Genomic DNA, 10,942 nt, shown 5'->3' with positions numbered 1-10,942 from the left:
AACAATTTGAATAAAAATTAAGTGAAATAGTATTGTATTATAAACCAAAGCATAAAATAAATATATATGAATCTATACTTACACACAACCAGCACTGGTGGTTTGGTAGTTAAGATTCGGAGCTATCACTGTCACAGCTCAGATTCACTTCCCCCTCAGGGAACACACCACCTGTCTGTCAGTCGTCATACTGTGGCAACTGCATGTGGCTGTGATGCTGAAAGCTATGCTGCCAGTATTTCAAACACCAGCAGAGGCCCCCCAAGGTGGATAGGTTTCACTGGAGCTTCCAGACCAAGACAGATTAGGAAGAAGGACCTGGCCATTTACTTCTGAAAAATTGGCCATGGAAACCCTATGAATAGCAGCAGAGCACTGTCTGCTACAGTGCCAGAAGGAGAGAGGATGGTGAAAAAAGATAGGGCAGGGTTCTATTCTGCTGTACCTTGGGTCACGAGGAGTCAGAATTAATTTGATAGCGGTAACAACAACAGCAAAACTTACATAGACCACTGATATTATGATGAAAATGACATTTTACCTCTGAGGTCTTCCTCCCCAAAACCCATAACCTAAGTCTAATCATGAAAAAAATCATCAGATAAACGTCAATTGAGGGATATTTTATAAAACATCTGACCAGCGCTACTTAAAACTGTCAAGGACGTGAAAAATAAGGGAAGTCTAGAAATTATCACAGCCAAGAGGAACCTAAGGACATATGATGACTAAATGTATTCTGGTAACTTGAATGAAATCCTGGAACAGAAACAGGACGTTAGGTAAAAACTAAGAAAACCTGAATAAAATATCAACTTTAGGTAAAAATAATTTATCAACATTTGTTTGTTAACTATAAAAAAATGTATCATACTAGGGGCAGCCTGGTGGCATAGTCGTTGAATTCGTGTGCTCTGCTTCTGTGGCTTTGGGTTTGCAGGTTCAGATCCTGGGCATGGACATGGCACTGCCGGTCTAGCCATGCTGTGGTGGCATCCCACATACAACAGAGGAAGACTGGCACAGATGTTAGCTCAGTGACAATCTGTCTCAAGTGAAAAGAAGAAGATTGGCAACAGATATTAGCTCAGGGCCAATCTTCCTCACACACACAAAAAAAGTGCCATACTAATGTAAGATGTTAATTATAGGGGAAACCAAGTGTGGAGTGTATAGGAATTCTCTGTACTATCTTTCAATTTTTTCATAAATAAATATATCCTAAAATAAAAAAAAAACTTATTTAAAAATACATGAAAAGATGTTATCTAAAAAAGTTATATATCCATTGTAGAAATTTAGGGAATCATTGACAGACACAAAAATGAATAATACCACTAGGAATCTTTCTTTTCCCTGCTTTTTCTCCCCACATGCCCCAAGTACATAGTTGTATATTTTAGTTGTGGGTCCCAACTAGGAATCTTTTTACTATTTTCTCATCTTGAATTTGATGGGCCATTCTACTCTATATTGTCATTTTTCTTCAACTTAAAAGTTATTTTTTCATTTATAATTTTGATTAATAATTCAGATCTATTTGATATGTTCCCTTAATGCAGTTTATCACAATTCTCTATCTTCCATTGTTATTATCTCTTCTCTCATTATACTCTATTCTGATTTTTTCTGCTGCATTCTCAAATAGCTTCTTAAGATTTCCACTTAGAGTTAGTAATTCAGTTCTCCAAAATGCCTAGTAGGCTGTCTTCAGTTCCAAGGGCAATCTTCAGTTCTGCTTTGATATTACTACGGTATTCTTTTCACAGCCTGCTCTCTTTTTCATCTCAGGTTATTTATTATAATCCATATTTGATATATTACACAGAGTATAACTATCTAAAAATTTCCTGTTGTATATCTGTCATATATTTTTTATGAGGTAAAATTTTTGTATCTCCATAGCTTTTTCTAAGTTTCTCTGTAGATGTCCTAATTATTTTCGCTACTTTTCTGTTTATTCAATTTGTTTTCGGAAAAATCTACTCGGACATAGCTGTCCCACAACTGTGTGACTGCTTTCTTTACACAGCACCTGGGACTGATCTATGTAAGTGACTCAGCAGTCTGGGACCCCAGTTTAGACCTCTAGTTATAAGCCCTTGGGCCTTATGTATTTTTAGAGTATATCATAATGTTAGATAAGTATTTCTTCATTTAATTAGTTTAATGTTTTTCTTTCCTACTGAACTAAAAGACCCAAGAGGGCATTGACCACATCTGTCTTGTTCACCTCTGTATTCAAAGCACCTATCTCAATGACCACACTAGAATCTCAATATTATTTGTTGAATGAGTGGATGTGAGGAATGGATGGGCAGCTAAGACCAAGGAAAGTCCCAGAATAGACTCTCAGAGTTGGTAAAGCCAAAGCACACATACAGAGTCAACTATTTACGGGATATCTTTGTTGGACATATTTAAAATGTTTACTTCTTTGATTCTTAAAAATTAAATATTATTGATAATATTGCATCATTTATGAATTTATATAGTAAATAAGTATTAATATAATTCAGTTTGACTCTTCTCTTTAACTTTTAGGTTTATTTTCCTTTCACTGGGCTGGAAGTAAGTCATGTAAAATTTGATTTTTGTGTGAAATAAAGTCGGTGTGGTTTTTCCTATTGTTTCTTTGGTAGGGATGTATAGCACTATAATATTCAATATTGGGACTGACACTAACAGTTGTAGGATAATTTAAACTTGTAAATAATTTAGTACCTTGAAAGAAGTACTTTAATGGTTTTCATAGAGTATTAACCACAAACTAGAAGACGTTACGTAATTTTCTATGTGATCTTCCTTTGTTTCGCTTGAAAAAACTTCTGCAGTCTTGCCAATGGTGGTCAAGAAACACTTATAACTGTGTTGAAGAATGTGCGAGTGTAATGAGAATATGGTGGTGCTATTGGGAAAAAATTTTAAAAATAGCAAAAAAGTGGAGCAAGCCCTGTGGCCCAGTGGTTAAGTTTGTGCACTCTGCTTCAGTGGCCCAGGGTTTCACTGGTTTGGATCCTGGGCACAGACACGGCACCGCTTGTCAGGCCATGCTGAGGGGGTATCTCACATGCCACAGCTAGAAGGACCCATAACTAAAATATACAACTATGTACTGGGGGGTTTTGGGGAGAAAAAGTAGAAAAAACAAAGAAGATTGGCAACAGTTAAATACAAAAAAAAAGGAAAAAATTCCCACTTATATTTTACTGTTATTTGGGTAAGTGAATTTTTAGTGTTTGTCGGCTTTCACTGACTTTTGTACTATGATGTTTTTTAATGTAGGAAATATTGTAAAAAATACTACGGGTTACAAAAATTGTACAGCTTGAGCATTTACATTAGAGTTCTCCATGAATTGGTCACATTATTTGGGAGACATTTTGAATTCTGTTATTTTTTGACTTTTTAAAAATATTTTCGAGGACTTTGGAGAGTATTAAGTAAGACGAAATATATGAATATATGATAGAGAATCTGACAAATTAAGTGAGATTAGGAAATAATCAATGCTTACTAAATGATTCAAAAGATGTAAGGTATTTGTTTAAATACAAAACATATACACACACCCTATATATGGATAGTAAGAATACTTCATATCAAAATACACAGAATTTTCTAAAGCTGTACTGAGAGTGGAATTTTCTCAACTTAAATGCTTTTCTTACTAGTCAAGAAAATTTTTAAAAATGAATAAATTAAACATTCAAGTAAAAGAGTTGTCATAAAAATAAAACTTCATGAAAGTGGGTGGAGGGATGGAATTTTAAAGGGAGAAATTATTGAATTAGAAAGTAGAAAATGTCAAATTGATAAGTATGTTCAAGACCTTGTTCTTTTTTATTTACAAAATTTATATTTTGAATGATAAAATATTCCCAAAATATAAAACTCCAGAAAATAATAATAAAAGCAACAACATTCTTGTCAGCCAGCACGGACATATTTTATCTTATTTGCTTCAAATTTCTCCCTCTTTTTTTTTTCAAGAAATGTTACAGAGTTAAAAGCCCCTCCATCCCTATGATGTTTCTCTTTCTGCCTTTCATTTAACTACTATTTGAAAGCTATAATTTTTATTTATTTTAAATATGTCCAATATATGTATCTAGCCAGAATAAACATTCATTCTTGTTTTTTTAATTCTTAAATATTATTATATTGAATGTATCTTTTTACAGCTTGCTTTTTCAATCCAAACCCATAACAGTATAAAGCAGAAAAGAAAACCAATACAAATATTAACTCTTTTGGGATGACTAGATTAAATGGATATTACTGGCTTGATAAAGTGTATCTCTCAAAGTTTAACAATGATTCCCTTTGGTGTTTATAGTTAATGGCGACACTTTTATTTTTGTAACACATTTTTAAATTTACTATGATAGAATTTATTGCTTTCACAATTAAAGTGCATATACATATATGTTCGAGAATAATATGTACAAATCTATGCAAAAAAAGAGAACAGTTTTTATAAAATTATAGATTACAAAATGGACTTAAAGTAAAGAAGAAAGTGTGAATAACCACGGAAGAAACACTTAAATCAGTAATGATTAACTAGTTACACCTTTTGCTTCTCTCCTATTCTACTCTTTGGAGATACCTCATCACAGTAGTTTTAGGTCTGTTATTAAAGTATAAAGATTCAGAAAGTTTCTGGGGCCGACCTGGTGGCATAGTGGTTAAGAGTGTGCACTCTGCTTTGGTGGCCCAGGATTCGTGGGTTCAGTTCCTGGGCGAGGACCTACGCAAGCCATGCTGTGGCAGCATCCCACGTATAAAGGAGAGAAAGATGGGTACAGATGTTCGCTCAGGGCTAACCTTCCTCAAAAAAAAAAATCCAGAAACTTTCTTTTGCAGAGAATAGAGAAAGGTGAAAAGTATCCAAGTGATTTTCTAATCTTGTATCAATTTAATCTGATCACTTAATTACATTAAAAATTACGAAAATTTAATTACAGTAGCTACTCAGTATTATACAAACATTTTATAGTTTACTTCTGCAATTAAAGAATGGTTTAAGGGGGACTTTTAAGCTTTGCACAACATTGTTTTGTAGGTAATATTAACGTTTACCTCATCTTTGATGTATAGATTTTGGACAATAAGAAAAGGATGTCTGAAGAGAGTGTCTTGCAGTAAGAGCTGCATAATAGAATACAATATAAATATAATAAAACTCTTTGTTGATCTCTCTAAAACACAGCTTGTCCATAAGGAGCCGATCGTGTTTGGCATGGGGATGGCAGTAAACTGAGTTGTGAAAAGAATGTAAATGACACTGCAGTGTTCAGGGGGGCTTGTACTATTGAAAAGTTTCAAGAGCCTATTCTTGTGAACTGTTGTAAGGTTCTTGCATTATTTGAAATTTTTTTTAAACTACTCATTTAAGGTAGAATGTAACAAGAAGGGGACTAATATTGTACTCCATAGGGTACCACTAAATAAAAATTTAAAAATATGTAAGTAAAAAGTAGGTAATATAAATAATTAATCCAAAATAAGGCAGGAAAGATGAAATAAGGGAACACAGAACATATGAAACAATTAGAACTTGAATAGAAAGATGGTAGACTCAAAACGAATTATATCAGTAATTACATCACAGTCATGTGTTGCTTAATAGGGATAAGTTCCGAGAAACACATTGTTAGGCGATTTCATCACTGTGAGAACATCAGAGAGTGTACTTCCACAACCCTAGATGGCATAGCCTACTATGTACACCTAGGCTGTATGCTATAGCCTGTTGCTCCCAAGCTGTAAATGTGTACAGCATGTTACTGTACTGAATACTGTAGACGATTGTAACACAATGGTAAGTATTTGTGTATCTAAACACAAAAAAGGTGCAGTAAAAATACTATATAAAAGATCAAAAATGGTACATCTGTATGGTTACCTACCATGAATGAGCTTGCAGAACTGAAAGATGCTCTGGATGAGTGAGAGAGTGGGGAGTGAAGGTGAAGCCCTAGGACACTACTGTAGACTTTATAAACACTGGACACCAAGGCCATGCTGAAGTTATAAAGAAATTGTTCTTTCTTCAATAATAAATTAACTTTAGTTTACTGTGACTTTTTAAAACTTTTTGACTCTTTTGTAATTGCACTTAGCTTAAAACACAAACACATTGTATAGTTGTAAAAACATATTTCTTTCTTTATATCCTTATTCCTTAAGCTTTTTTCTATTTTTAACATTTTTAAATTTTTTTCATTTGCTTTTTAAACTATTTTGTTAAAAGCTACGACGCAAACACACACACATTAGCCTAGGCCTACACAGGGTCAGGATCATCAACGTCACTATCTTCCCCCTCTACATCTTGTCCCACTGGAAGGTCTTCACTAACATTCATGGAGCTGTCATCTTCCATGATAATAAGGTTTTCTTCTGGAAAACCTCCTGAAGGACCTACCTGAGGCTCTTCTTGAGGAGTTGTCACTCTTTTTAGAAATATGTCCATAGGGGTTTGCTTAGTTTGTTTATTTTTTTCATCATAGATTTGCTTGTAAGCTGATAGTGCACGATGAACATTCCTCTCTATTAATGAAAACCTTTTGGTGCTGAGGTCCATATTTTCAAATTTTTTTTTTATTAAAGATTTTATTTTTTTCCTTTTTCTCCCCAAAGCCCCCCGGTACATAGTTGTATATTCTTCGTTGTGGGTCCTTCTAGTTGCGGCATGTGGGACGCTGCCTCAGTGTGGTTTGATGAGCAGTGCCATGTCCGCGCCCAGGATTCGAACCAATGAAACACTGGGCCGCCTGCAGCGGAGCGCGCGAACTTAACCACTCGGCCACGGGGCCAGCCCCCATGTTTTGAAATTTTTTAAGAAGTTTGTTGAGGTCTGCAAAAGCCTCTGCTAAAGCCTTCACTATGAATTTTCTTGAGGGTTCTTCTTTTTTTTCTTCCGTAGCTTCCTTTTCTCTTGCCTCTTCTTCAGCTATGCATTCCTGTTTCCGTTCCAACAATTCCTCATTAATCAGTTCCTCAGGGATCACCTCTAGGAGATCCTCAATGTCATCCTCATCCACACCCAGGTTAAAGTTGTTTGCCACCACAAACACAATGTTGTTGATTTTTGAAACCTCCTCATCCTCGGCAAATCCTCTGAAGTCACAAGATGAACCTCTTGAGTGCTTTCTTCCAGGTGCCATTCATACACTCCTTGGTGACATGATACTAAGATCAAGAAAGTTCTTGATGCAGTTATGGATTTTGTAATTCTTCCAGAATTGCATCAGTGTCTTCCTCAGTTGCATCAATAACCTGGACAAAGGTCCTCCTCAGGCCATGGGCCTTAAGAACTGTTGTCTCTCTTTGATCCATTGGTTGAATCAAAGAGGTGGTCTTTGAAGGGAGAAACACCACTTTGATATTGGGATGAAGATCACCAACAAAAGGAGGATGTTCAGGAACATTATCAACAATAAGCAAAATTTTGAAAGGTATGTTCAAAACATACCTGACAGTACTTTTCCATTTTGCTGACACAGCAATTCAGGAGGGCAGCTTGGAAAATGAACTGGATCATCCAGGACTTCTTATTGTTCCTGTAGCACACTGGCAGTGTGTGCTTATCGATACGCTTGAAGCCCCTGGGGTTCTCACTTTGCTAGATCACAAATGGTTTCAATTTGCAGCCTTCAACATTACCCCTAAGCAAGACTGTTATCCTGCTTTAAAAGCCTTGAAAGCTGGCATTGACTTGGCCTCCTTTATGGATGAAAGTCCTTTTAGGCACCTGTTTCCAGAATAAGGGGGCATTCATTCATATTGAATATTTTCTCTGGCAAGTAATTTTTCTCCACAATCAACTTATCTAGTGTTTCCAAAAATTCTTCAGCTGCCTTTACATCAGCACTACAGACTCATCACTCACTTTCACATTATGTAATGAATAACAGTTCTTGAATCATTTAAACTAAACAAGGCTAGCAGTAAATTCAACATCATGGTTAGGTCCAGCCTTTTATTTCAATGTTGCAACTGAAATTTTGCTTTGGTCGTGATCGTCATGATGCTGAGAGGAATATGCTCTGTGTCTGGTCTTTAATTCAGGTCATTCAAAGTTTCTCAATGGCTCTTATAGGCACTTCTCAAACTTTGCTAGTTTTGCTGCTTTCAGTGAAGCAGATCGTTTAACAGCTTCCGTCACTCAGTTTTTGTTCCAAAAAGTAGCAGCTATGGTGGAATAAGACATGTCTGACTGGCAAGCAATAACCATCACTGATTTTCTACCTTTGTAGTCCTTAATCACTTTTAATTTTGTTTCCAGGTTAATCACACAATGTGGTCTCTTACTGGCAACATTAGCATTGGATTTTGTACACTTACCTGCCACGATGAACAAAACAACTTGAGAAAAAATCAAGCACAAGAGAAAATGATGCAATGAAGAGACACAGTAAACACAAGAAGTGTGAAGTTGCTGATGTAACATAGCACTCAGTTTTGCAGTAAACTTTTTTTATAATCGGAAAGACTATACTATAAAATAATGATAAATAGTATGGTATAGTAAATATGTAAACTAATAACATGGTCTTTTATTATCATTATCAAGTATTATGTACTGTACATAGTTGTATGTGCTATATATATATTTTTCTTTTTGAGGAAGATTAGCCCTGAGCTAACATCTGCCACTGACCCTCCTTTTCTTGCTGAGGAAGATTGGCCCAAAGCTAACATCTGTGCCCATCTTCCTCTATTTTATATGTACGAATCCTGCCACAGCATGGCTTGATAAGCAGTGCGTTTGTCCACACCTGGGATTCAAACCGGCAAACCTCGGGCTGCCGAAGTTGAGCATGTGAACTTAACTGCTGTGCCACCAGGCCGGCCCCTGTATGTGCTATATTTTTATGTGACTGGCAGCACAGTAGGTTTCTTTACACCAGCGTCACCACAAACATGTGAGTAATACTTTGTGTTATGATGTAACAATGGCTATGACGTCACTAGATGATAGGAATTTTTCAGACCCATTGTAACCTGATGGGACCACCACCGAATATTTGGTCCATTCTTCACCAAAATGTTATTATGCAGTGCATGATTGTAACTTTAAATGGACTTAAAATTCCAATTAACAGATAAAGATTGTCAGACTAGACATTAAAAAATGAACATGATCAACCATTGCTGTTTAAAAGAGACATAATTTAGATATAAAGACACAGATTTAAATTGAAAGGACAGAAATAAGATAGACACTTGATCCTCATTACTCACAGATTCCAAATTCATCTACTTGTTAAAATTTATTTATAACCCTGAAATCGATACTCCCAGGCCTTTCATAATCACTTCTGAACCTATTCAGAGTGGTGAAAAATCTGAATCTCCTGACACACAGGTTTCCGTCTGAGGTTGAACAGGGCGCCACTCTGCCTTCTTGTTTCAGCTCTCATACTGTAAACAAATGTCTTTTTTGCAGTCTATTTAGCGCCACATTATTTGCATTTTCATGCTTCTTTTCACTTGTGAATTTTTGTGTTTAAATGGCCCCAAAATGTAGTCCTGAAGTGATATCTAGTGTTCCTAAGGTCAAGAATGCTGTGATGTGTCTTTTGGAGAAATTAGATGTGTTAGATAGGCTTCATTCAAGCATGAGTTATACTGCTGTTGCCCATGAGTTTTGTAGGGGAAGGAGAAATTCTCCCCTTTACCTTTCTCAAGTTCTTATGGCTGGACTAATAACTGACATGAGACCAGACTAACAGGAGAAAAACCACTTTAATACACCCATATGGGAGATCATAAAAATGAAGCTTAGAGAGTAAAGCCAGTAGTTTATATATCATTTTGCATAAAGAAACAATAAATTTGAGAGGATTTGACAGGACAAAGGAACTTACATTTGTGGTACGTAATTGGCGAAGAATTTGAGCAAAGTTTAGGCTTGAGGTAGTGAATTAGTAAAGGCAACAAGGTCTTTTCATAAAGGCTTCTCAACCCTAAATTCCCTAACTCTGGTGGTAAAGATGTCTCTGTCTTCTGGTTCGGGGAGGGTACTTTTCATGTGGGAGATTTATTTCCTGCTTTCATGGGAACAGAGAGAAGAGGGTCAAAGTCTAAGTCAAAGAGGTAACTTTAATTCAAAATAATCAATATGCCATCGTGGGATATTTTGGTGCTGCCTGCCCTGGGCCCCAACAGTTCAATTTAATGAATCAATAATATATATTGAATAAGGGATCTTTAAACAGAAACACACATGAAACAAAGTTATGTATTGATCAGTTGATGAATATATGTGACCAGAGGCTCACAGGAACCAAACTCTGTATTTCTTATAGGGGCAGTAAATTAGTATTTGCTAATTCAGTGAGTGTTCACAGTGACTTTATTTTTTTTTTTTTCCTTTTTCTCCCCAAAGCCCCCGGTACATAGTTGTGTATTCTTCGTTGTGGGTTCTTCTAGTTGTGGCATGTGGGACGCTGCCTCAGCGTGGTCTGACGAGCAGTGCCATGTGCGCACCCAGGATTCGAACCGACAAAACACTGGGCCGCCTGCAGCGGAGCGCGCGAACTTAACCACTCGGCCACGGGGCCAGCCCCCACAGTGACTTTATAAACATAACGTACTGTGAATAAGTATCAACTGTATGAAGACAACAGTAACCAATAAACCATGATTTGGTCATATTACTATCAGAAAAATCATGTTTGTGTGTGTGCATGCGTGTGTGAGAGGAATATTGGCCCTAAACCAACAACTGTTGCCAATCTTCCTCTTTTTACTTGAGAAAGATTGTCACTGAGTTAACATCTGTACCAATCTTCCTCTACTTTATTCGGGATGCCACCACAGAGTGGCTTGAGGAACAGTGCTAGGTCCGTGCCCGGGATCTGAACCTGAGAACTCCAGGTGGTCAAGGCCGAGTGTGCGAACTTAACCACTACACCATTGGGTCAGC

This window comes from Equus quagga, chromosome 8, assembly GCF_021613505.1.
Source record: "Equus quagga isolate Etosha38 chromosome 8, UCLA_HA_Equagga_1.0, whole genome shotgun sequence".
In the NCBI taxonomy this organism is placed as follows: domain Eukaryota; kingdom Metazoa; phylum Chordata; class Mammalia; order Perissodactyla; family Equidae; genus Equus; species Equus quagga.
Note: the sequence above shows the minus strand (reverse complement) of the source record.